The 26,293-nt window shown below is 42.6% G+C and overlaps 1 protein-coding gene across 2 annotated transcripts in view; it reads right to left on the bottom strand.

Moving 5' to 3' along the window:
* The window catches only part of LOC113011595 (NACHT, LRR and PYD domains-containing protein 3-like), a 604,422-nt gene that overhangs the window by 238,737 nt on the left and 339,392 nt on the right, over nt 1-26,293 (bottom strand). The window contains exon 1 of one of the 2 annotated variants that reach the window (XR_013905071.1): nt 21,927-21,946. The exons of the other annotated variant lie outside the window; for it this stretch is intronic. The gene's annotated coding sequence lies outside the window, so the exon portion shown is untranslated. Of the gene's footprint in view, nt 1-21,926; nt 21,947-26,293 lie in introns of those variants that run through there. 2 annotated transcript variants of the gene reach the window in all.

Here is a 26,293-nt window from a genome sequence, read left to right as displayed (position 1 = left end):
CCCTGTGGATTATAACTTTAAGAAGATGTGACATTCATCAAGGAATCCTGCTCTCCAGATTATTTCCATGAACACTGAGCTGGAACACATCTACAGTGCTGGAAGTGCCCGTCTCACCACCAACCTCTCTGTGCACATTCACTTTTCAAACCTTTGTGAGACACTAAAGGTGTAAATCTGAGTATGTGTCTATGTTAGTGCGAACACCTCTAATAGGTTGGTTTAGTCTTTCCAAGTCATATCTTCCCTTAGATCTGCGGTCCAGGCTCCTAAAATCATCCTAGTTTAACAAGCACTACAATCTAGAGGAGAGCTGCACTACCAGGTGTGACTGATAAGATCTGACCTGCAAGGATACTCATGTTTATGTGTATCAGGACAAGCAGGGAAGACCTGGACATCAACTCTGTCAGGCTGCCTGAGTCCTCTCACCCACATCAGCTCAGAACTCTGCATTATCTACAGAGTCAGACTCAGAGGATCAGGGATCAGAAGTTCTACAAAGAGTAGAACCAGACTTCCTGTATAGAGGTCTGCGGGCCTACTGATCCACAGTGTCAGCACAACTTTCACATCATATTCATCTCAGCACAACTAAAACATGTGACTGACCTCAGAGTTTCAAATCGACATCGTGGATTCTCCAGAAGAACACACAGCTGCTTCACTCCTGAATCCTGCAGGTTGTTGTAGGTTCCACTCAGGTCCAGCACTCTGGGATATGAGGGGTTGGACTTCAGCGCTGCTGCCAGATAATCACAGCTGATCTCTGACAAATCACAGTCCTTCAATCTGAATAAAAAATGAAAGATGTAAGTTTATTAGACAAAGTGTGAGCTTGAAATCATTCAGTGTTTCATCATCTGTTCAGAGCTGAAGAAGGTTCACAATGTAGAAGTTTAGAAAATGGAAACTCCAAACAGCTGAAGCCAACAGGAAGCAGCTTCAAACAAAGAAGAGAAAAAAATGAATTTTTCACATTGAAGTCGTACATTTATCATAAAGTTGTCAAGTTTTGCCGTGTGAAATAAAAAAACTGAACAGGAATCCTCAGAGTTGAACCCTCTGCACAGAGGTTCAGGTTCCTCTTCAGGTCCCAAAGTGCAGAACAACAAGGTTTCAAACAGCTTCGTTCCAGCAGCATCAGCCACAGAAATGCAGAGATAATTCTTTGGATCTCTTGGTTGTGTTGTATGATGCTGTGTTTGCATATCTGGTGTCTGTGTTGCTTTGTGAGGACGGATCATTTACTGCAGCTCCAGATAAACAGAGCTGGACCTGAACCTGGTAGCTTCACTTAGAAGACACTTGTGACGGGAACGTCAGGTCAAAAAAGTGCCCCTCCGACAGCCAAACCCATCTGTTCTCTGATTGGATAGTTACATTTCTGATTGACATGACATTGACCAATCAGATGAAAGGAAGAAAAATAGGGTCAAAATTCGTACTTGTAACTTGCAGGGATTTTTTTTGGCTAAGTCCACACACAAATCTTTTTTTACACACACACACAAATCTTTTTTTCACGCACACACAAATCTTTTTTACACATACAAATTTTTTTCACGCACACACAAATTCTTTTTACACATACAAATCCTGATTTACAAGTACAAAATATTTATGACCACATTTTGAGCCCATACAAATGTTCTGCAGACGAGTCCATGCCCTCACAACAAAGCTCAGTGTGGACGACGCTGTGCACGCTCCAATGCTGATTGGTTAGAAAGTGGGCGGGAACAGGGAAGAGAGCGACAGCAGTGTTCAGCACAAACACGAAGGATCAAAGAAGAAGAACATGACAAGCTCAGATGGAGGCTGCAGTGGACACATTTCATTGTTTTAACATTCGCTTTCACTTCAGCTTCACCAACAACAGCACAAGCAGAGCAGCCCACTGACTGCGTGGCCGTGACGGCGCCCCCTAGTGACTGTAAACCACTACAACATGTAGACGGCCGTCTGCTGCTCATTTCTTTACCACCATCACAGGAGCTCTTTATCATGTTCTACACTCTCATTGGTTCTTTGTGTGCTTGTTTTTTAGAACAGTAGTCATTGTGATTGTTCAAAGAAGACCGTCAGCTGTGACTAAATGTAGCTCCTACAGCAGTGATTGGAATAACTACTGAAGCTAATCCAGTATCAAAGCTCAGGAATCAGCAGCTCCCACCTCGTTTTCTTTGAACAACTATTTTTAGCTGCTGTGTTTTTGTGTTTCTGCGGACCTCAGACATCCTGCTGCTCTGGAGAACTGAAGCTCTAAAGGCTTCAGCCTTTATCTCCAAGAAACAAAGCTGATCATGGAGACCCAGCAGGTCAGCTGATCTGTGGACAGCACCAGCATCTTTAAGTAAGTCTGAGAGGTGAGCAGTCTTTGGAAGCCTTTACTGTCTGATAGTCTCAGAGCAGGATTTGGATCATTATTTGGCTTTTCTTCTATTATTATGTTTAGTTTCTGCTTCACGGATATTCTCTGAGATGTTCTCTGAAATGTTTCCCACTGTTGGACAAACTTTCACAGTTTCTTCATAAAGGAGATCTCCTGTGCAGTCCATCTGTGATAATATGTTAAACACTGAATTATGATTCATATCTGAATGTACTGACTGTTAATTATTGATGAGAACATAATCAGTAAATATAAATATGTTTGAGTTTGGCTTTGATGAATCAGAATAAAAGTAATAAAATAATGATTTTAGAGACAGGCCTAACTCAGGCCAGCTGACAGCCTGTGTACAAACAGACTTCAGCCATATGAGAGTGAGTGTGAGTGAATGAGAGCACACACAGGACACTCTGATCTCTGAATGTGTGTGACGCAGTGAAAAAGAGGATTGTACTGGATATACTGTGACTGACAAACAGAGTTTAAAGAGAAAGGTGTTTGGATTAAAATGGATTATGCTAAAGTGAACGTGCTAATGAAATCTGGACTGACTGAAATGTGAAGTGAAGATAATTCAGATGTAAAAGAGAGAAACTGATAATAAGGTGGGGCTGGAGATCAGTGAAGGGCATGTAAACACCTGATTGGTTGAGTTGATATCAGATCGACAGTTTCACAGTTTTCCCTGTGGATTATAACTTTAAGAAGATGTAACATTCATCAAGGAATCCTGCTCTCCGGATTATTTCCATGAACACTGAGCTGGAACACATCTACAGTGCTGGAAGTGCCCGTCTCACCACCAACCTCCCTGTGCACATTCACTTTTCAACCCTTTGTGAGACACTAAAGGTGTAAATCTGAGTATTTATCTATGTTAGTGCGAACACCTCTAATAGGTTGGTTTAGTCTTTCCAAGTCATATCTTCCCTTAGATCTGCGGTCCAGGCTCCTAAAATCATCCTAGTTTTACAAGCACTACAATCTAGAGGAGAGCTGCACTACCAGGTGTGACTGATGAGATCTGACCTGCAAGGATACTCATGTTTATGTGTATCAGGACAAGCAGGGAAGACCTGGGGCCTGTTCTTCGTACCGCGCTAAGTGAGTTAGCTGGATGAGATTGTTGACGATTTCGCGTGATCCTGGATCGTTCGGTTCCCCAAAGCCCATCCGGGACTTGCTGTCATAGCAACAGAGCCGTAAGCGTAAACCTGCTGGGGAGCAGGTTTACTTTATGTAAACAGGATTAGATCGCGGCCACGCAGGTATGTCCGCTTCATTTATACGAAAGCAACAGCGATATTCCACCACTGTTTCACCATAAATAAATAACATCAATGTAACTAAAGATAATGCAGCACTTGATCCTTTTATTGATGTCACACAGATACATACAGGTCATTCCCTAAAAAAGGGAAATGTACTATTAACATTCTATTACATGTATGTGATTATTACAGATGTAATTCATATTTCAGAGTAGTAATTGTAAATTACTTCGTGTAATCAAGATGAGAGACCACGGCTATAAAAGCGAAGGTGGATTTGGGAAGTCTGTCGCAGTCATATCCTGTCCGTTTACGCGAGCAGCCCATTGCGGAAGGTGCAAGATTGATAAGGAGAGTCCTCAGAATCCAGCGTATATTGCGGGACAGACAGGATCCGTTAGCTCAGCGCGACAGTGTGCTCATAGAGAGATATCGATTTTCCCGTGAGGGTATTATTCACTTAACCAACTTGTTGACGAGGGGGTGCAGGACCACCACCTGTCTTTTTTTTTGCTCTGCCCTTTTCTTGGTTGCTGTTATGAACAAACAAACAGATTATTCCAGGGTCTCTTTCCAAGAGACTAAAAGCAATATAAGTGATAAATATTACCATTCTGTAGAATATTCTTATATTTCACTTTTACTTGTTCCCATGTTCTAGTGGGTCCTGTTGTGGCTCTAATGTGAAAGGGGATATAATATAACATATTATAATATAATATAATGTAATATAATATTGGATAATATGGTGTGATATGATAAATCTACCCTACCGCCTACTGGTGTTGGCCAGAGGGGCCGATGGCGCAATATGGCAGCCTGGCTTCTGTCAGTCTGCCCCAGGGCAGCTGTGGCTACAACCGTAGCTGCCTCCACCAGTGTGTGAATGTGAGAGTGAATGAATAGTGGCATTGTAAAGCGCTTTGGGTGCCTTGAAAAGCGCTATATAAATCCAATCCATTATTATTGTTATTATTGAATTACTTACGAGTTTGTTTGTCAGCAACTTTCTGCCAGCCCTCTCTCCTTGCTTTTGCAGCCTTTGCAGTGTTCCCTTGCGTTTTAATTAAACTCTGAAACTCCTGAAAAACCTCACTCAAGAGTTCTTGCTCTGCTGCCGAAAAATACCGAGCGCGCTCCTTCGACATTTTCGCCGACCAATCAAAGGGTTGCCGATCAATGTTTCTACTATCGATGCGTAGCCCCTGTTGGGCCACCCAGTGATCTCACATTACTTCATCCAGCTATACTAATCGTCAACAACAGGTGTGTTCGGGGAACCGGAATAGCGAGCTCAGAGTTAGCGCGATGATTTGGTCTTGGATGTTTCATTTGATCTTGGATGTAGTAAGCGACGTACGAAGCACAGGGCCCTGGACATCAACTCTGTCAGGCTGCCTGAGTCCTCTCACCCACATCAGCTCATCAACTCTAAACAGGAACGAGCAGCTCATTTCAAAATAAAAGGTTGGAATTGTAAAGAAAACAAACAGAGCTCATAAACTGAAACTGATTTCATTTTTTCAGCTGGAACATTTTAGTTGTTCCTTTTTCAATACATACATAATTATATTTACAGTAAGTCTTATCAATCCCCTTTTCCCTGCCAGTCACCGCCAATGTTCCCTCTAATGTTTCATGTGTCTGAGCGAACACACAAACTCCCTGAGCGTCCCTTGGACCACTGTGAGCAACAGCAGACGTGTGCACTGTGGTCACGCCAGCATCTTATCCATCCAAGTTACATGGTTTATTAAAGTAATCAAATTACAGCATTTACATTTATGTTAGGCTACTTTTAATTAACTGCTTTAGCCCACTTACAATGAAAATTAAAAACAACCTTGTTCATGACCTGTAGCATGTTAACACTATTGGAAGTAAAAATAACTTGAACTCCAATTTTGAAAACACAACTTTATTTTTTCTATTTTTATAAAGCTCTGACTTGTATTATGAGTCTGTGGTCTGGGAGAGAGTCTGTAACTCTGTCTGCAAAATACAGGATATAATGACCAATGTTGGCAATTAATTATATAGTTACTTCTTCAAAAAAGTAACTGAGTTTTGCAAACAACAAAGTTTGTTGCAATAAATACTGAATACTATCATTGTTATAAACAACAATACTATTCAGGAAGAAAACCAAACATTGCAGATATTTTATCATAACTCTGGTTTTACGTGGCCGATCAACACAATTTAAAAACTGGTATAAAGTCCACACTTTTTCCCTCAGTTGCTCCGTCTGTCCTGCTCACATCTCCAATGGTTGTATACGTTGTCATTAACGTGGCTTCACCTCATCATCAGCCACTTTGCTCGCTATAACACCGGTGTTGGCACATAAGGACGCTGTCATAGCCTGTCAGCGACGTTGATTAGCTGCGTATATACGAATGTGAATCGCGTGATTGGCTGGACTATGGGATAAGGTGGCATCGTTCTAATCCCATATGGGAGCAGCCAGTCACTGACTAACACTGCAGAACAGAATTGTTGAAGATTTAATTTTTATTTCAATTGAGATTTGATTTTTTTTTTTGTGTGCAACACAGATTTTCTGTGCGCAGAGACGTGCCAGCAGCGCGCAGTTGCACGAGCGCAGCTTAGAGGGAACATTGGGCACCACCACAGTTCACTTCAACAAAACTTTACTTCAGATTTGTTTTCATGTTTTGATCCAGTGATGAGAGCCGTTTCCCCCATGTCCAGTCCTTGTACTAAGCTAGGCTAAACATGTCCAGGGCCTGTCTCTGTGCAGCTTTTAATCTGATGTTTATAAGGTAGAAATGGAGGAAGAAGAAAATGACTTCATCAATCAACATGCAGCTACCAACCCAAATGGTGAGGTGGTGGTTAGTTATTACTGTTGTTTCTGATCCCCTACATTATCCTACATTCAAATACACTCAACAAAAATATAAACGCAACACCTTTGTTACTGCTCCCATTCCCCATGGGATGGACGTAGAGACCTAAAATTCATTCCAGATACACAATATAACCATCCCTCCCAAACAGTGGTCACAAATCAGTCCAAATGTGTGGTAGTGGGCACATCTGCCATATTGAGATAATCCATCCCACCTCACAGGTGTGCCACATCAGGATGCTGGTCTGACATCATGAGTAGTGCACAGGTGTACCTCAGACTGCCCACAACAAAAGGCCACCCTGGAATGTGCAGTTTTTTGCGCTATTGGGGGTCTGGGGACCCAGAACCGGTCAGTATCTGGTGTGACCACCATTTGCCTCATGCAGTGCAACACATCGTCGCATGGAGTCTATCAGATTGTCAATTGTGGCCTGTGGAATGTTGGTCCACTCCACTTCAATGGCTGTGCGAGGTTGTTGGATATTCGTGGGAACTGGTACACGCTGTCGTATACGCCGGTCAAGCACATCCCGAACATGCTCAATGGGTGACATGTCCGGTGAGTATGCTGGCCATGCAAGAACTGGGACATTCTCAGCTGCCATCTGCCCTGAACAATATGAACCATGATTCATCCGTGAAGCGCACACCTCTCCAACGTGCCAGACGCCATCGAATGTGAGCATTTGCCCACACAAGTCTGTTACGGCGACGAGCTGGAGTCAGGTCAAGACCCCGATGAGGACGACGGGCATGCAGTTGAGCGTCCCTGAGACGGTTTCTGACAGTTTGTGCAGAAATTGTTTGGTTGTGCAAACCAATTGTTCCAGCAGCTGTCTGGGTGGCTGGTCTCAGACGATCTTGGAGGTGAACCTGCTGGATGTGGAGGTCCTGGGCTGGTGTGGTTACACGAGGTCTGCGGTTGTGAGGCCGGTTGGATGTGCTGCCATATTCTCTGAAACGCCTGTGGAGACGGCTTATGGTTGAGAAATGAACATTCAATGCACGGGCGACAGATCTGGTTGACATTCCTGCTGTCAGCATGCCAATTGCACGCTCCCTCATTGCTTGTGGCATCTGTGGCATTTTGCTGTGAGACAAAACTGCACATTCCAGGGTGGCCTTTTGTTGTGGGCAGTCTGAGGTACACCTGTGCACTACTCATGATGTCAGATCAGCATCCTGATGTGGCACACCTGTGAGGTGGGATGGATTATCTCAATATAGCAGATGTGCCCACTACCACACATTTGGACTGATTTGTGACCACTGTTTGGGAGGGATGGTTATATTGTGTATCTGGAGTGAATTTTAGGTCTCTACGTCCATCCCATGGGGAATGGGAGCAGTAACAAAGGTGTTGCGTTTATATTTTTGTTGAGTGTATATTCTTCAGCTACAATAGTGTTTGTGTTCCTAAAAGGATTTCATGAATGTGTTATTGTTCATGTCACATCTGTATGAAACAAAGAGGAAGTGAGGTTTATCCTTCATGATCACAAACTGTTCCAGCATGTAAACCTGAGATCTGTGTGGAGCAGCTGACCTGCACGATGTGCTCAACACAAACATTATTTACCATCAGTTACTGTGTGACTGAGCCACGTGGGTGTATGAAACATCGCTTTCAGTGTTAATAGCACATGGCAACATTCAGACGTGAATCTATACAGTAACACTTTGATTTGTTACAGTGAGGAGACTGTTGAAGGAACGATGAGGGGAAACTGTAACAGCAGCAACAGAAACCAGGAGACAAAGCTGAGGTCTGGGTTCCTCTATGCTACACACAGCCTCCTGCTCCTGGACTTTAGTAAACACATAAATGTCTCCAAGTACACTTACTTCAGAAACTCTATTAAACTCATTATAAGTTTACTTCAGCTTTAAATTACTCACAACATCAGCACACATGAGTAAACAAAGTAACTCACAGCTACTGTTCAAGTTTAGTCATCTTTAATACAAATATACCTCATTATTATGAATCTCACAGCTACCTGCTCATTGAACTGAACAATAATTCTGTTTGACCATTAAAACAAAATATGTGACTGTAAAAAAATGTTCAGACAGTAATTAAGAATCTCCTAAGCAATCCAAAGATAAAGAAAAGTTCACCTGCCAATTCTATAAAGCTTGGTTGTTTATACAATAATATCACTTAATGATATGTTTGGATCCTGACCTGAGAGTTTCCAGTGTACAATGTGGACTCTGCAGTGCAGCAGACAGAAGTTTCACCCCTGAATCCCGCAGGTCATTGTTACTCAGGTCCAGCTCTTTCAGACTAGAGGACTGGGAGTTGAGAACTGAGGACAGAGCATCACAGCTTCTCTCTGAGAGGTTACAGCCACTCAGTCTGGAAGAAAACAAACAAACAATTAAATCAGTCAAATGAAACATTTTTAATGCCAGCATGCAATACAATTATTGGTTAACTAAATAGCTTCATTAAAACACAACTCTTCTTCTATAGCAGCACTTACTCCTTGTAAGCTCCACCTGCTCCACCATCTGAGTCAGAAGACATGAAAACAAACTGTAAATCTAGTAGAAACATGATTGGAAATCTTCTCAGATCCATTTGTACATTTAGAGCCTGATCCTGAAATATAGCAGCACGGACATTCACAGCAGCAAAGGGTTCTTGCTGATCTGAGCTGGCTTGGCCCTGGCTTATTGAAGATTAAAGAAAGCGGAATCAGCTGTTCAAAACCCCACAAGGCTGCCCGCTGTGACTGAAACAATGGGACGGGTCGTGACTTCTCGATATGGGCTCATTGAACGCAGCACGGATAAGATCTTGAAGAAGCTCATGGCGGTCGTGAGTTCTCAGACTTTGCTCTTTGAGCGCAAAACCGATAACCTCTCGGAGAAGCTCGTGGCTCTCCAACGGGAGATTGAGAGACGAGTGACGGACTGTTAGATCAGCTGTGAAATTGACATGCAGTTGTTCGCACCAAAGAAAGCCACCATCAGCTCATGCGGGTAACATACCGGCGCGAGCTGTGGTCTCAAGGCTGGAGCTGAACATAACAAATCTCACCCTGATAACAGACGGTGTTTAGACTGTTCCTTCCCATCCTAAGCATGCTTATCCCCTCCCGGTGCAGACGGTGGGTCGAGGGGACCAGCGCAAATGCTGCAGGCCCGGATGCGCTGTCTACACCGGCTGTCTCTCACCTTTTACCCATCCCTGTTGCTTGTCATGTGCTTCTATGGCGCATTAAGAGTTTTCATGTGTTCTGCGCTAAGGTCATTTTTTTTGTCTGTTCTCAAACTGATCTCAGTCTGGGAGGAGTTCTTTTTTCTCCTCATCTTTCCTGATGTTGTGCATTTTCTGCTGGTCGGTTCCGGGTCGCTGCTCTAGCGGCCGACCGGCCAGCTACCTAGCCTGACCCGTCTCCCCAATGTGATGTTTGTGTATTGTATGTACGGTTGGAAAGCTCAGTATCCTAATTGCCCCTTGAAAATAAATACAGTGTTCTGAATCTGAATCTGAAAAGATTACAGAAGACGACTCTGTTCAGTAAATATTACGCTCATACTGTCAAGAAATACCAAAGGTAGGTAAAACTCTGGTTGTTGCAGCCATCCAGTATGACATGCTTTGTACTGTCCTGCTGCAGTTTGTGACACCTGGTTGATGAGTTGTGAAGGATGATGAAACAAACACTTCACTCAATGTTTGTCTTCTAAACTGGATGTAATTTGGGCAGCCGATAGTTTTTCTTAATCTATCCCAGCTGCAAATAGGAACACAACAAATAAATAACTTTACCCACTTGGATCCTTATCATTCAAGATTGTGAAAAGATTCTCTACTCAGAGAATACTGGTGATTTTAGATGAGAGAGATGGAAGATGATGAAGGGGAAGATTTTTCACAACTCGAGGCCTTTTGTCTTCACTGTATAGGACAAAGAAGACAGGAAGGGAGGGAGAAGTGAGGAGAATAACACACAGGAAATGGTGTTGGGCAGACTCAAACCAGGCCCTGGAGTCACGACTCTAACCTTCAGTGCATGGGTGACCTGCTCAGCCAGGTAAGCTACAGCAGTCAGCAGTGTGTGAGTTAATTTGAAGACAATGATGACTATAAGTCAGGTAAAAAAAAAAATACTATCATCAACCAACAAGGGGAAAACAGTGAGCTTGAATGGCCAAGCTTTGACCAAGGGTGGCTCACTCCTCGGTCTTCTTGCACAAGGAGTGAACCACCCTGCATGGCTATCAATGTGGTGCAACCAAGGCCATCATACAGTACAGGCCATCCAAGCTGATTTTAACTTTTCGTCCCAGATACCACCTTAGAAATCATCTAGATTAGGATATGTTGGCTGTTCTAGATCCAATCACAACAAACAGAGAGCTGTTGTGTGTCCAAGGTGAACAGGAAGAATATATACATGCATAAAGTCAATAAAGTCAGAAGGTTTGCTTTAGACTGTGCTGCAGTTTATCATCAAAGACAAACAGGCACCATGCTGCCAACAAATGGCATCAAGTCTGACTTGAGGTTTTTTGTTCTTTTTTTTTTTTAAATCAAGATTAAATTTTATAGCAACCACAGCAGAGATGACCAGGGAAGGTGTGCTTGAGGGGATATAGCTACAACAGCTGGTTTCAGACTGAAGATGAACTGAGGTGCTGCACCCAAGTCTGCAGGTTCAGGGAGGGACAAACATCTGCTGCAACCAGATTGGAGTGAGAGGAGAGAGCAGGCCAACAACAACAAAGAAACAACAAACACACTGTGGAAGACCGAAGCAGAGTTTAGTTTAAAGTGGAACTAAGGATGTTTCTCTGGCTGCCAGGATTCACTGAGTAATTCAAATGCTTTCTTTAATGCAGGACCCACCATGCATGTAAAAGCAAGTGTTTCACCAACATTTGTGACTAAAATAGACCTGCAGTAGAAATGTATCTAGGAGCATGCATGTGAATATGAAGTCAACATCAGGCACATGCAGCCTAAGTGTTTAAACAAAGACTGATAACATAACAGCAGCAGTGATGATCAGAGTTTATGGTGAATCCAGCGTCTCGAGTTCACCGAGTTCTGGAGGCATCAAAGAGGTCACAGTTGTATTGGAGAAATCCCAAAATTTTAGGATACAAATTCATACAAAGACAGAAAACCTGGTGAAATAAATTACTGACACAGTTGGATGTTAAAAGTAAAGACATGAGTACAAATGTACTCACAGAGCTTTGTTGGAGGCTTTGACCACTGGCAGCAGCCTCAGAAGAGCCTCCTCTGAAGCAGAGTATTTCTTCAGGTCAAACACATCCAGATCTTCTTCTGATGACAGTAAGATGAAGACCAGAGCTGACCACTGAGCAGGAGACAGTTCATCTGTGGAGAGACTTCCTGATCTCAGGGACTGTTGGATCTCCTCCACTAGAGAACGATCATTCAGTTCATTCAGACAGTGGAACAGATTGATGCTTTTCTCTGCAGACAGATTCTCATTGAGCTTCTTCTTGATGTACTGGACTGTTTTCTTATTGGTCTGTGAGCTACTTCCTGTCTGTGTCAGCAGACCTCGTAGGAGAGTCTGATTGGTCTGCAGTGAAAGACCCAGGAGGAAGCGGAGGAACAAGTCCAGGTGTCCATTTGGACTCTGCAAGGCCTTGTTCACAGCACTCTGGTAGAAGTGTTTCTCTGCAGATTCTCCTGTTTCAGACTTCTTGGAGGTTGTTTGTTGTTCTTCCAGCAGATTGAGTCCAGAGTTGATGAAGGTCAGATGGACATGAAGAGCAGCCAGAAACTCCTGAACACTCAGATGGATGAAGCAGAACACCTTGTCCTGGTACAGTCCTCTCTCCTCTTTAAAGATCTGTGTGAACACTCCTGAGTACACTGAGGCTGCTCTGATATCGATGCCACACTCTGTCAGGTCTGATTCATAGAAGATCAGGTTTCCTTGCTCCAGCTGATCAAAAGCCAGTTTTCCCAGAGACTCCATCATCTTCCTGCTCTCTGGACTCCAGTGTGGATCTGTCTCAGCTCCTCCATCATACTTGACCTTCCTCACTTTGGCCTGAACTACCAGGAAGTGGATGTACATCTCAGTCAAAGTCTTGGGCAGCTGTCCTCCCTCTCTGGTTTCCAGCACATCCTCCAGAACTGTAGCAGTGATCCAGCAGAAGACTGGGATGTGACACATGATGTGGAGGCTTCGTGATGTCTTGATGTGGGAGATGATCCTGCTGGCCTGCTCCGAATCTCTGAATCTCTTCCTGAAGTACTCCTCCTTCTGTGGGTCAGTGAACCCTCTGACCTCTGTCACCATGCCAACACAGTCAGGAGGGATCTGATTGGCTGCGGCAGGTCGTGTGGTTATCCAGAGGCGAGCAGAGGGAAGCAGTTTCCCCCTGATGAGGTTTATCAGCAGCACATCCACTGAGGTGGACTTTCTAGGGTCAGTTAGGATTGTAGTTTTGTGGAAGTCCAGAGGAAGTCGACACTCATCCAGACCATCAAAGATGAACACAACCTGGAAGTCTTCAAAGCTGCAGATTCCTGCTTCTTTGGTTTCAGTAAAGAAGTGATGAACAAGTCCCACCAAGCTGAACTTTCCCTCTTTCAGCACATTCAGCTCTCTGAAAGTGAATGGAAATATGAACTGGAGGTCCTGGTTGGCTTTGTCTTCAGCCCAGTCCAGGCTGTATTTCTGTGTTAAGACTGTTTTCCCAATGCCAGCTACTCCCTTTGTCAGCACTGTTCTGATTGGTTCATCTCTTCCAGGTGAGGCTTTAAAGATGTCTTCTTGTCTGATTGTTGTTTCTGGTCTGTCTGGTTTCCTGGATGCTGTTTCAATCTGTCTGACCTCATGTTCATCATTGACCTCTGCAGTCCCTCCCTCTGTGATGTAGAGCTCTGTGTAGATCTGATTCAGAAGGGTTGGGTTTCCTGCTTTAGCGATGCCCTCAAACACACACTGGAACTTCTTCTTCAGCTTAGACTTAAGGTTACGATGACAAACTGGAGCTTGAAGTTCTGAATGAGAAGAAAAATAAACACTCAATTCCAAAAAGAACTAATCTTTAAAACATGTTGCTCCATCTTCCATCTCTGGAAAATGTTCATTTATCCAGCAGCTTAAATCTTTAGATAAATCCTCTTACTGCTCTGCAGACGGTCAGCCAGCTCCTCCTGCTTCATTCTCCTCAGGAAGTCCACTGTGATCTTCACAAACGCCTCTCTGCTGCTGCTCCTCTGACTCTCTAAGCATTCTGGGTAATCTGGACTCAGAACCTTCTGGAGCTTCTTCAGCTCGTTCTTCACAAAAGTGATGATGATGTCCTCCAGCAGCTGGAACAGAATATTTATGAATGAGCCAATCAGACTGAAATCATGGAGCCAAACATCAGATCCATGTTGGACACACTGACGATCCACTGGTCTACAAAGAGCAGCATGGAGATGACTGTGAACAGAACAGATGTAACAGTAGTTGTTGTACATGTACAGACCATAAATATGGAGTCCAGCTGTGTTTGATGCTGCTGGGCAGACTGACCACTGGGAACCTCTGAGCTCTGCTGGTCCACTCTGTGGAGGAACCATGAAGGATTAGATCAACACAGGATAAAGATCCAGGAGTTTCTGCTCAAATAACTTCATCTGAATCAAGTCTGTCAAGTTTTAGACTCTCAGATTGTGAAGATATATTTTCTGTTTTCTATGAACTTTCTTTCATCAGTGATGGAAGTGATGATGTTGCAGAAGCTCAGAGGAAACTTTGAGACTTCATCAAACTGATAAATTCACTCACTGGAAGGTAAAACTGTGATGAACCATCAACTAATGCTCTCAGGAGGCCAAAGGTCCCTGAATGTAACTGTGCAGTAGATTCATCGAGTGTTTGAAACCTGACCACTTCCATATGTTTTCATTCTACACACAAGAAGTCCTTTTCTCATTGCTTTGATTTGAGTTTTCATTTGAGTTTTCCGAGTCTCGTATTTGGAGTCGAGTCTAATCAATGATCTGACAGAAGAACATTAAAAAGGATTTAGCAGTGCTGTCAAAATTAACATGTAGGGTTAGGGGTTCATCTATGAGGTGCCGTAAGGGACATTATTACTGAAACGCTCTCACACACACACACACAACTGAAACGCTCTCACACACACACACAACTGAAACGCTCTCACACACACTACTGAAACGCTCTCACACACACACAACTGAAACGCTCTCACACACACACAACTGAAATTTTAGCTCTCACACACACTACTGAAACGCTCTCACACACACTACTGAAACGCTCTCACACACACTACTGAAATTTTAGCTCTCACACACACCACTGAAACGCTCTCACACACACACTACTGAAACGCTCTCACACACACTACTGAAACGCTCTCACACACACACTACTGAAATTTTAGCTCTCACACACACTACTGAAATTTTAGCTCTCACACACACCACTGAAACGCTCTCACACACACCACTGAAACGCTCTCACACACACCACTGAAACGCTCTCACACACACTACTGAAATTTTAGCTCTCACACACACAACTGAAACGCTCTCACACACACTACTGAAACGCTCTCACACACACTACTGAAACGCTCTCACACACACTACTGAAACGCTCTCACACACACTACTGAAACGCTCTCACACACACTACTGAAACGCTCTCACACACACTACTGAAACGCTCTCACACACACTACTGAAACGCTCTCACACACACAACTGAAACGCTCTCACACACACTACTGAAACGCTCTCACACACACTACTGAAACACTCTCACACACACCACTGAAACCAGAGGCATTTCTGCTGAACAGGAAGTTGTTTCCTGACAAGGAAACTGATGGAAAAAGTGGTATATTTCAAAACACTACAAGGATTTCTACTCAGCAACCTGCTAGTACAGCAGTCTCCAACCTTTTTTGCGCCACGTAAACAATATAAAAAATAAAAAAACGATAAATACCATGAAAACCATAAATAGAAATGTGTTCGAATTTTTGTGGAGGAATAAAACCCATTACATAGAAAGATCTCAGCTTGTGAAGGGATACAATAAAGGTGGTATCAAAACTCCAGAATTGGAATTTATGGTTGGCACCCTTAGAATTAAATGGTTAAAATCTTGTCTGTCACAGCCAGACTCTACTTAGCTCCACATCCCATGATTCTTGTTTAATAAAATAGTATACAGGATTAGACTTTATTTTGAAATGTGATTTTGCGGCAAATAAAATCCCCATAAAGATATCAAACTTTCCAAAACAGACGTTGCATTTTTGGGAAAATGAGATTTTCAACTTCTCCCCATAATTCAACCTTATGGAATAATAGGGTAATAACACTTAATCAAAAATCAATTTTCAAGAGTGACTGGTTTGAACAAAAATATTATATTCATAACAGATTTGTTGGATGATAACGGTGTCATTCTAAGTTACACAGACTTTTCAGAAAAATATTGTCTAAACTGTTCTCAAAGAGAATATAACAAATTTTGTGAACTGGTCCCACTGCCTCTGCTTCATTTGATTAAAATTTTTATGATATACAATAATTTCTCATCAGTGCTCCCAAATTTATTGCTAGGGCAATGTCAGCTGTTTGATAAAAATGCAATAAGAAATTTGTTAGTAGTTTCTTCAAAGACAAAATATTTCATAGTTACAACAGAATGGTTACATGGCATGGTTCTAATTTAGTTATTTCATATACACTGGATAAAGCATACTAAAAATTTATGAAATAGCCTATTCTACCTAAAGTTAAAGAAACACACTTTAAACAAAACTAATACTGTGGCAGAATTTCTAAAAAAAGAGATTTGGCTTTGAGGTGGATCAGTGTTCTTTTTGTACTGATGAAAATGAAACCCTAGAACATCTTTTTTTTTTCCTATGCCCTATCAGACAATGTATTTGGTGCAACTTAAAAAATTGGATTTGTGCCACTGTTTGAATTACATCATAATTTTTTTTATATGGATCATCTAGCATTGGATGTCTCAGACATTATTAACATCATCATACTTGTTGAGTATTGCAGCATCGACAGCGATCAACTCGAAGGAAAATGACGACGGAGGCAAAAATGTCCTTAATATTTTTGGGAACTTTATTCCTCATCAACATGCGGCAAAACTTTTCTCATGGGTGCCATTTTCGTTGTGGTATACTTTTTTTTTTTCTTAGGGGCGTGATGACGCAGCATCCGTGCTCTTACAATGAAACAGTGCCTCCTTGTGGTGGCAACTAAAATACTGTCTCTGTTAAACCACAGTAACCATAATGCAGTTAAACACTGTACAACATGAGTACACACAATGAATATCTTAACAATACTTTTGAGTAAATATCATATCCATTGTGCTAAATGGAGGAACGCTAAGCCTTCTCTCCCTGGTTTTATTGATGATTTTAAGATATTTTTCTTTGCTAAAAAAAGACAAAAAGCACATATGCCAAAAAAATAACCAGGATAATGCACGTCTCCCGCTATTCTAAATTTTGACTTATGCTGAGGCTAATATATTGTTAAGTAATGCAGCTGTCTCACTAAGGTCCAGAATCAATTTGTTCCACGATTCGATTCAATTCAATTCGATTTGATTATGGGGAATTTTGACAGTCAGAAATATTATAATTCAGATCAGTACATTTACATATTTTTGTATTTAAAAAAAGGAAGCTGACACACGCAAGACTTTATCAAAGGTGTGAGCATCACAGCAGATGCCTTTGTGTCAAAGTAGCTGAAGATAAAACACAGAAAAACATGAAGGTGGTTTTCCTGGCCTGGGATTTTATAAAAAATATTCTGCAGTACATCAAAAACGAAAGAAAACCATTAATCAACATATGAACGTTACCTCTGACGTTACAGCGGTTTTATTAGAGACACGGCTAACGTTTTGCATTTTGCATAATTTAAAAAAGTTTAAATTTATTCAGTATTGAACGGCAGAAATTAGGTTTTCTTTTCGGAAGTATGTAAAATGAAAAAAAAAAAAACAGCGGCCGACTGCGCTGTAAACAACAGTAGACTTGTGCATAACAAGCAAGCGAATAATACAGAAAACAGATTTTTAGAGGGAAACTGTTCTTGAAGTACAGAGAGAGAGAAAGAGAGAGAGAGGGCTGTGCATGACGTGCGATTTTATCGTGGTGGAAGCAAAACAGTGAGGGAATTCATGACGATGTTTATGTGAAGCGCAGTTTGGATCTTCTTTTGCTGCTGGTTCAGTCAATATTGTTTGGAGAGAGATAAAACTAACAGCTTTAGAATCGGCGCAAAAACGGGATGAAAACAAAGCGCGGACCTGCCGACAGATCAGAGTCAGCGAGCTGTCGGCTTTCAGCCCTGACCGTGTCCGTGCTGTCGGGTGAGAAAGGCGACATCTCACTGATTCTGATCCGCGGGTCCGCGCTGTGTGTTTACGTCTTTGTGCAGAAGCCGTACCTGCTCTCATTTACTGTCTTAGCTGTTTGGTGGTTGTTGAAATTTTGTGAGGTTTCACCAGAGATTCTGGGATTTCGGGTAAAATAAATTTATATTAAAAAATCGATTCAGGATTTTAATGAATCGATTTCACGTTATCCAAGCCAGAATCGATTTTAATCAATAAATCGATTATAAAAACCCACCCCTAACTAACAGGTTGCTGAGTAGACATCTGTGTAGTGGTTTGTTTGAAATCTAACACTTTTTCCTTCAGTTTCCTTGTCAAGAATTAACTTCCTGTTTAACTGAAATGCCTTCCTGTTCGACTGAAACACCTTCCTGTTTAACTGAAATGCCTTCCTGTTCAACTGAAATGCCTTCCTGTTCAACTGAAATGCCTTCCTGTTCAACTGAAATGCCTTCCTGTTCAACTGAAACGCCTTCCTGTTCAACTGAAATGCCTTCCTGTTCAACTGAAATGCCTTCCTGTTCGACTGAAACACCTTCCTGTTCGACTGAAACGCCTTCCTGTTCGACTGAAACGCCTTCCTGTTCGACTGAAACACCTTCCTGTTCGACTGAAACACCTTCCTGTTCGACTGAAACACCTTCCTGTTCGACTGAAACACCTTCCTGTTCAACTGAAATGCCTTCCTGTTCGACTGAAACACCTTCCTGTTCAACTGAAATGCCTTGGTTTTTCAGTAGTGTGTGTGAGAGCGTTTCAGTAGTGTGTGTGAGAGCTAAAATTTCAGTAGTGTGTGTGAGAGCGTTTCAGTAGTGTGTGTGAGAGCGTTTCAGTAGTGTGTGTGAGAGCGTTTCAGTAGTGTGTGTGAGAGCGTTTCAGTAATAATGTCCCTTACGGCACCTCATATTCATCTGTTATCATGATTAACATGATAAAAACCTTTAACACGACACATCTGGATGCAGAACGACTCAAAATCCCTGAAATGTTTCTATCAACGCACTTCGGGCAGTTTGTCCGAGTAGAGTTACCTTTGCACACGTGCAGATGTGCAGCACATCTGTTAGTGACGGCAGCTGAACCAATCAGCTCAATATGGAAGATGATGAACACTCACTGACCTCTCGATGGAAAGTTTGAGTATTAAAAAAATAACAAGACGGACCAGCCGACCAACATGAAGGATTCTGCACATCGTGACAGAAGGAATTTTCTTTTCACCGAAGCACTTCCAGCTTAAAATATCACAACGATGCAAAGCACTGATGACACAACTGCCAAGTGGACAAACTGCAGACCTGTTAGTGTTGTTAATAACATAGTTTTGGTTCCTCGTGTCAAAGACTTGAAGAAGAGTGACAGAGAGTGTTAGACTGCTGCAGGATCAGTGCCACCTCCACAGACCTGTGAAGAAAATGATTGTTTGACAGATGGGCTCAGATTCAGGATCAGCTGAGGAGTTTGTGGCTGACAGAATCCTGCAGGTACAGAGCAGAGCCCATCATTAGCATGCAGGACTGTCCCTGGGGGGGTCGGCTCATTCAGGAGGTTAATCAATGTTTACATGTTCAATAAACATGTTAAGTGTGTAAATTTGCCCTTTTCTCTCGAGTCTGTTTGCTCATGAAATGAACTTTGATTCGTTTACATTAAAAATGATGTTTAATGGTGATTAATCCAAATGAATCCACAGTAACCCTGTGATGAGTCTGATTAAACATTTTCATTAACAGCAGTAATATAGATTATATATTATTATATATTAGTGCACACTTAGCTTTTAGTATATATGTTTGTTACAAAGTTGTATTTACAGCAGAGAAGCTGAGTTAAAGACTGAAAACTATTCAAAGTCTCTTTGAATTGAAGCGTTTAACATTCTTTGTGTTTATTCTGCATTGACTTCATTATATGGTGTAAACGTCTGTTACAGGCTTAAATATAAAGTTGGAAAATGTAACTGCAGCTATTGATCAAGTAATTGTGATTAATCAGGATTAATGACAGAAGATTGTGTCATTAATTAGTCATTTTTAATCTACTGACAGCACTAGTGTTCACTCTGGTGCCTCCAACTGTTTTACGCCCTTTCAACACCTTCGTGGTCAAAAGTGTACACGCACAAAATCTACAATAAAATCCTCACGCAGCAATAGGACAGACACACAATCCATTTATCTCTGTGTCTCAAACACACACACGTGTATTCAAAGCCTCGATTTGTTCATATTTCATCTGTTGTGTTTTTATCTTCAGCGTTTTCAGTGTTGCTGCATTTACACCAAAAATGTTTCCATTGATGAATCAGTTTGATTTGAATGTGTTTCATCCATACAAATCCCTCCCTGGTGGTCACATGACTCTATAACATAACAGGAGTCATGTGACAAGAGTTTCATGCTGTAAAATGTCAAAATGGTTGAATGTGGTGGAGTAAAAATGTGAGATGTCAACTACTTTTCTTCAATATGAAATGTTTGCAGGGCCTGACAGGAAGTGGACGGACGCTCTGATCACTTCCTGTTTGCTGAAGTGGGTTTTCAGCTGTTTAGAAACCAAAGGCTTGTTTTAAAAGACAGTTTAAATGGGACTGAGGGAACGACGTGTTTGTAGTTTATATCCAACAACATCAAGCAGTTTAATCAAAGAGTTCATGTTACTAACAGCTCACCTCTCTGCAGCAGACACAGGCTGGGATTTAAAATCAATGGGACGATCTTCAGACCAGTCACTCTGTAAGGACACAGAGCTGGCTTCAGGTTCATGTTTACGTTTAGTTCCTTGTTTCTTCCTGTGAATAATGATGGAGCAGTGATGTGAGTGCTGAGCTGTGACATGGAGAAGAGTCATGGACAGTTAGAGATGGTCATCTCACCTCTGAGCTTTGGTCTGGCTCTCATGTTCCCCACACAGAGTGCTTTTAGAGGGAGGGGCTCCCTCCTCTCTGTCCTCACACTGATCCATGCTGCTCAATTCACATCAGCTCACACACACTTTCTACCTGCAGAGGAAACACAAATCATTCATGTGCACATCAGCTGAAATCCTCCTTCCATCATGTGTGCTGTCCAAATATCAGCTGCTTCTTTCCTGCTTCATCTCAGTGTCAGCTGGATGCAGTCAGACAGCAGTGTGAGGCAGAGGAAGCTGCCATCAGCTGCTCTGCTATCAGTCCACTAGATGGAGCCTGAAGCACACACGATGCATTCACTGACACACACTGATTCACTGTGACTGGAAGCTTCAGTCAGTCCAACACGTGTGAACAACATTTTAAACCTTTCAGCTGATCCAGGATTCAAAGAGGATCAGCAGAGTTAAAGCTTCACACTAATTCTTGCTGCTGAGTTTGCAGAGAACTGCACACACACTGATTCACTGCTAATGAGAAGCTTCTTCCATCCAGTAATTCATCATCCATCAGCTCTGCTGCTGCTCTCAGTCCTGGACTCTGATCACAAACTAAAAGCAGCTTTTTAACTCGTGTCTGTAAGAACTCTTAGTGTTAGCTTAGCGTTAGCTTAGTGTTAGCATGCTGTGTGGCTAGCTTAGCGTCAGAGCTCTGCAGGTGTCTCGTGTGTAAATATTAATCACAGTGACAGTAAAGGAGGTAAAGGGCTGTGACGTCATCACGTACGCTGCGTCCTCTGTGGGCTCTGAGTGAACTCAAAGTACAAACTACAAGTACACAAACACGAACGTAGCTCAGAGTGGCGGACACACTCGGCCTCGTTGGTCCAGCTGTGAGTCCGTTACCGTGAACTATGGAGCGGCAGATTTGTGCTGAACTAAGCTGCACACAGCTGATGTTAGCCAGGAAACATTACACACTGACTTTAATGGAGAGACCGGAAATACAAACACACACAGTTTGTTGTGTGAAGAAATCAAACACGAGCTGAACAAACAGTAAAGTTCCTAAAGACAAACTGTTAAAGGAGGAAACAAAGCAAACTTACAGTTTCTTCACACACCAACAACAAGCTCCACTGCACGAAGTTCAGGAAGTGACAGTAAACTTTGAGCAGGAAGGAAACACCCAAAGAGACGTTTGAGGACAATCAGGAGCATTGGAACACTGTGCTGCGTTCAGTTGCACCTCGGAAACTCCAAACCTCTGGCAGGCTGTGATTTATTTCTGCTGGTTTTCCTGTTTGAAGCACAAACATCCGTCATCACTTTGTTGTTGTTCTTCCTGCAGCGTTTAAATGTTTCAGCACTGACCTGATGTTTCTTCAAAGCTCATTTCAACCTGTTGAAGTCATGAATGAAAGTGCAGACTGAGAGTGGATCACATGATGTTTGAGGTGTGTCATGTGACATGTTCAGTATTGTCACACATGTCTAGATTGTCCCTGATATCATAACTGCTCAAACACTGATGATTATATTTGAAGAATTATTCCTGATGGCAGCAAAGTTTGAATGGAGCTCTCTGTCTGTGCTGATTTGTCGCCCTCTGGAGGTCAAAGCACAAACTGCATGATGTCACTGTAACCACCACAGAGACAGGAAGTGTTTTTATGACTGAAACACTGAAATGATGCTAACGGCTGTCGTTAGGCTCACTGACAGCAGTGCTGATGTGTTCATGTCAAACACTGGCTCAGGTCAGACTCCTTCATCCTTCTCCAGCGTGAGGCCGCCCTCAGACCCACAGGAGCTCTGACCTTTGACCTCCTGACCCTAACCATTTTAGTCTTGTTGCATCTTTAAATGCAAATCCATCCAAACTGTAGCCGAGCAAAAGAAGCTGGAAGTTGTTCTATGAATGATGTTGTTGAAGGAGCTTGGAAAGAAAAGCGTCTGGACTTCTTTAAGTTGCTTGAAGAGGGACATGGACGTCTTAACGCCCACTCACATCCTGGGACATTTGATCACAGGAAATCACATGATAGCGTGGGGCTAGATCTCACAATGGGTTCACCCAAGACACGAGTAGTTCTTTCTGTTTCTCGTGCACGGGAGAGACCTGGACCAATGCCGTTCCTTCGCTTGACCACAGTCGCTCTCGTCCGTTCCCTCGTAACACTGCTCTTTTATTGAGGTTACATGAATATACATAGGTTCATTAACATACACGTGAACAAAGGTACCAGTCTGTATGTTATGTAGGTGTGTGTGTGTGTGTGTGTGTGTGTGTGTGTGTGTGTGTGTGTGTGTGTGTGTGTGTGGAGTCAGAGTGTGACCCCATAAACGACTTCCCTAAACCTGCTGGTCTGGAAGTCCAGCAGTTCATCTAAACAAAAGGCACTTAGACTAAAACAGACATCCTACCACAAAACAATAAGAAGGTAGCACCTCTCCCATGATCCCAGGACGTGGGTGTGAATGCCAGAACACTCTGGAGTCACACAAAGTCTTTAAAGACTACTATCATTACACAATTGGTTCTACACCTCTGAGCATATATGGTTAGATATTCCCCAATAACAATGACAATGATAAAATATAAATCCAACAATGGTTTTCAGGGTTTTTATCGTTAACTTCGTTTCCCTGGGTCTTTTCCCGTGTTGTAGTCGTGTGTCTTATTTTGAAAGAAATGTTTACGCGTTACCATAGCGACCAGAGAGCATTAAGGCTGCAGACAGGTGCATCCAACCAACATTTTATTTTCCCTTATTTGATTTATGGACCTAACTGTATGAACTGGACTTTGGCTTTAATGCTGCTCCTCTTCATCATTGCTGTGTTGCATTTCCATCATTCTGCTGCTGGATTCACTGCAGGCTTTAACAAACACTCCTTTGGGTCCAGGCCCAGCCACGTGTTTGTAAGCTGCTGTGCTCCTCACAAATAAAGCCTGAAGCAGCTCAGACTGTTAGAAGCAGCACTGAGCCCTGTTACAGTTATAGTGTTAGAGCAGCGGCTGCAGCCTACAGCATTTAAACTAGCTGACAGTAAACACATCAGTCCAGATGTTACCACATTACTTTGTGATGCTGAGAGTTAAAGGAGACTGGCTGATTAAAATCCCATTCCTTACATCACCGTCCTCTGCTCTGACTGCTTTCATTTAATCACAATCAGAATACTTTTTTGATCCCCAGGGGAAATTATTTAGGTTACAGTGCTGCAGCACAAACAGGAACAAAGACACAACACACTAAGTAAGAAATAGCACAATATACACAATATATACATGCATACATATGAGTCACTTATAAGTAACATGTGAGTGCTGGGGTCTATGACAGCAGGCAGGTCTGTATTTATGTCCAGGCTGACATGAACAGCTAGTAGTTCAGGGTTCAACACTCAGGAAAGTGTGTGACCTTCCACACTGACAGAAGATGCTAAACATGACTTTAAACTGTTGTTTGTTAAAGCCTCACAGATCTGAGAGCAGGGCTCAGTGGGTACATGAGCCTTTATACATGAAGGCTTTCTGTTTCCAGGAGAGGAAACATGTGATCCAGCTGTGTTTGGTCACATGGATCTGCTCTGCATGGATCACCTGACTAAAACATGTTGTTATTATTGTTCTTACAGTCTTAAATCGGTACATCAGGTGGGTCACATGACACCCGGGGGTGACAGCAACATCTTTCCTCTTTAGAAAGCTGCTCTCTGTCCCAGGAGCTGTTGTCACAGTAACAGCAGGAACAGGAAGTCACATGCTCTCTGCTCTGTGATTGGCTGCTTCTTATCTCAGCTTCCTGCAGAGGGTGGGGTCTGCTGATAACGCACACCAACAGAAGTGTGACTTTCACTTCCTGTTTATTGCTGTTGTTCTTAAAGCTCTCAGGCGATGCTGCAGCGCCCCCTGCTGACACAAACTCCTCCCTCTGTCTCAGAGGTCACAGGTCAGCCTGCTGCAGAGGGTCTGCCTGTTCATGGACTTCCTGTTACAGAGACGGGTCTCAGCGTCAACACTGGTTTCTGATTGGACGGTGTGGAAACCCAGCTTCCTCCAGCCGAGTGATGTGTGGATTCATCACTCTCTGTGGATCAGTGTAAGTCTGTGTGTGGGTTAGCTGCAGGACTTGTTTGACCTTTGACCCTGGCAGACAGAGCTGGTTACTGCTGTGTGACTCCTGCCGTCGCTCCACTTTAAATTTTACTTAAAATAAGTCCTGACATGGCCCCGCCCCCTCTGACCTGCTGCTCCTGGATGTGCTGAGGACACAGCGGAGGCTCAGAGGGGGCGGGGCTTTTCCCGTGGCGGTAACCAAACTGCATTAGGTCGCTGCACTGCCAGTGTTTAACCACACCTCTTCTGACTGACCTTTGACCTCTGACATGTTGATTCGATCCTTATTTAATGACGTCTTTTATCTAGTGATTTAATTCTGTGTATTTATATGTGATGGTGTTCCTGAGTGCAGCCTCAGCTGATATCCACAGACGCTCCTATTGGCTGGTTTTAAAAACACATTTTTCCATTAAAGAGACTCTTTTAAAAACACGTCTGCCTGAAAGTCACATTTCATTGATTTTGGGGGATTTTAACAGAGAGATAGAACTTTATGAATCCCTCATGTTTATCCTCCAGGAAATCCAGTTTGTAGCAGCAGAACACCGACAAACTTTTACACAGCACAGAATTAGGATATCAAATAAAGGGGAATAAGAGAATATGAATATAAGCATAAATATATACATATATACACAGACCTCACACAGAGACAGCAGCTACACTGTGTGTGGATGTGATCCACAGTCACATCTGTGGGTTTCAGTCAGTGTGTCTCTGACTTCATGGTCACATTTCAAAGCTTATTGGAGCCAGAAGATGTTCAAGTAAAAGATTTATTGCTGTACTCGTCTACCAGGATAACAGGAGGTTCATAAAGCTGTGTAATACTTCAGCTTTACATCATGCAGTAGTAGTTTATTAAACCCCCCAAAATATGACTATCCAGAGTTGGGACCAGGAAGCAGAGTTGCAGTCTTACACGCCTCTCTGCAGCTTCTCTCCTCCTGCTACCCCCCAAAAACCCGTCTCCATAGAGACTGTGTCAGCTCCCAAACAGACAAAAAACAAACTAAAAACCAGCAACAAACAACTTAAACATAAACAATCACAAAGAAAGAACAATACAGTATCCACATCTGAACCAAAGAGTAAAACAGTGAAATGTGGATTATTAAACATTAGGTCTCTCTCCTCCAAGTCTCTGTTAGTACATGTTAGTAAAAACATTTCTGCATTTTACCCATATTTTATTTTTAACTCAAAATCAAAGATTCCAGATTCTCCTACATGTTGGTTTTGAATCAGATAGGACGACAGATTTCAGGTGGCCCTGTGTCTTTCTCTATTACATTTGCCACTGTGTAACTCAAAGTTATTTAAGGACTAGTTTATTTCAGTGGATGA

The sequence above is a fragment of the Astatotilapia calliptera genome, chromosome 3, assembly GCF_964374335.1.
Source record: "Astatotilapia calliptera chromosome 3, fAstCal68.1, whole genome shotgun sequence".
NCBI lineage: Eukaryota > Metazoa > Chordata > Actinopteri > Cichliformes > Cichlidae > Astatotilapia > Astatotilapia calliptera.
This window is presented reverse-complemented; position numbering and strand designations above follow the sequence as displayed.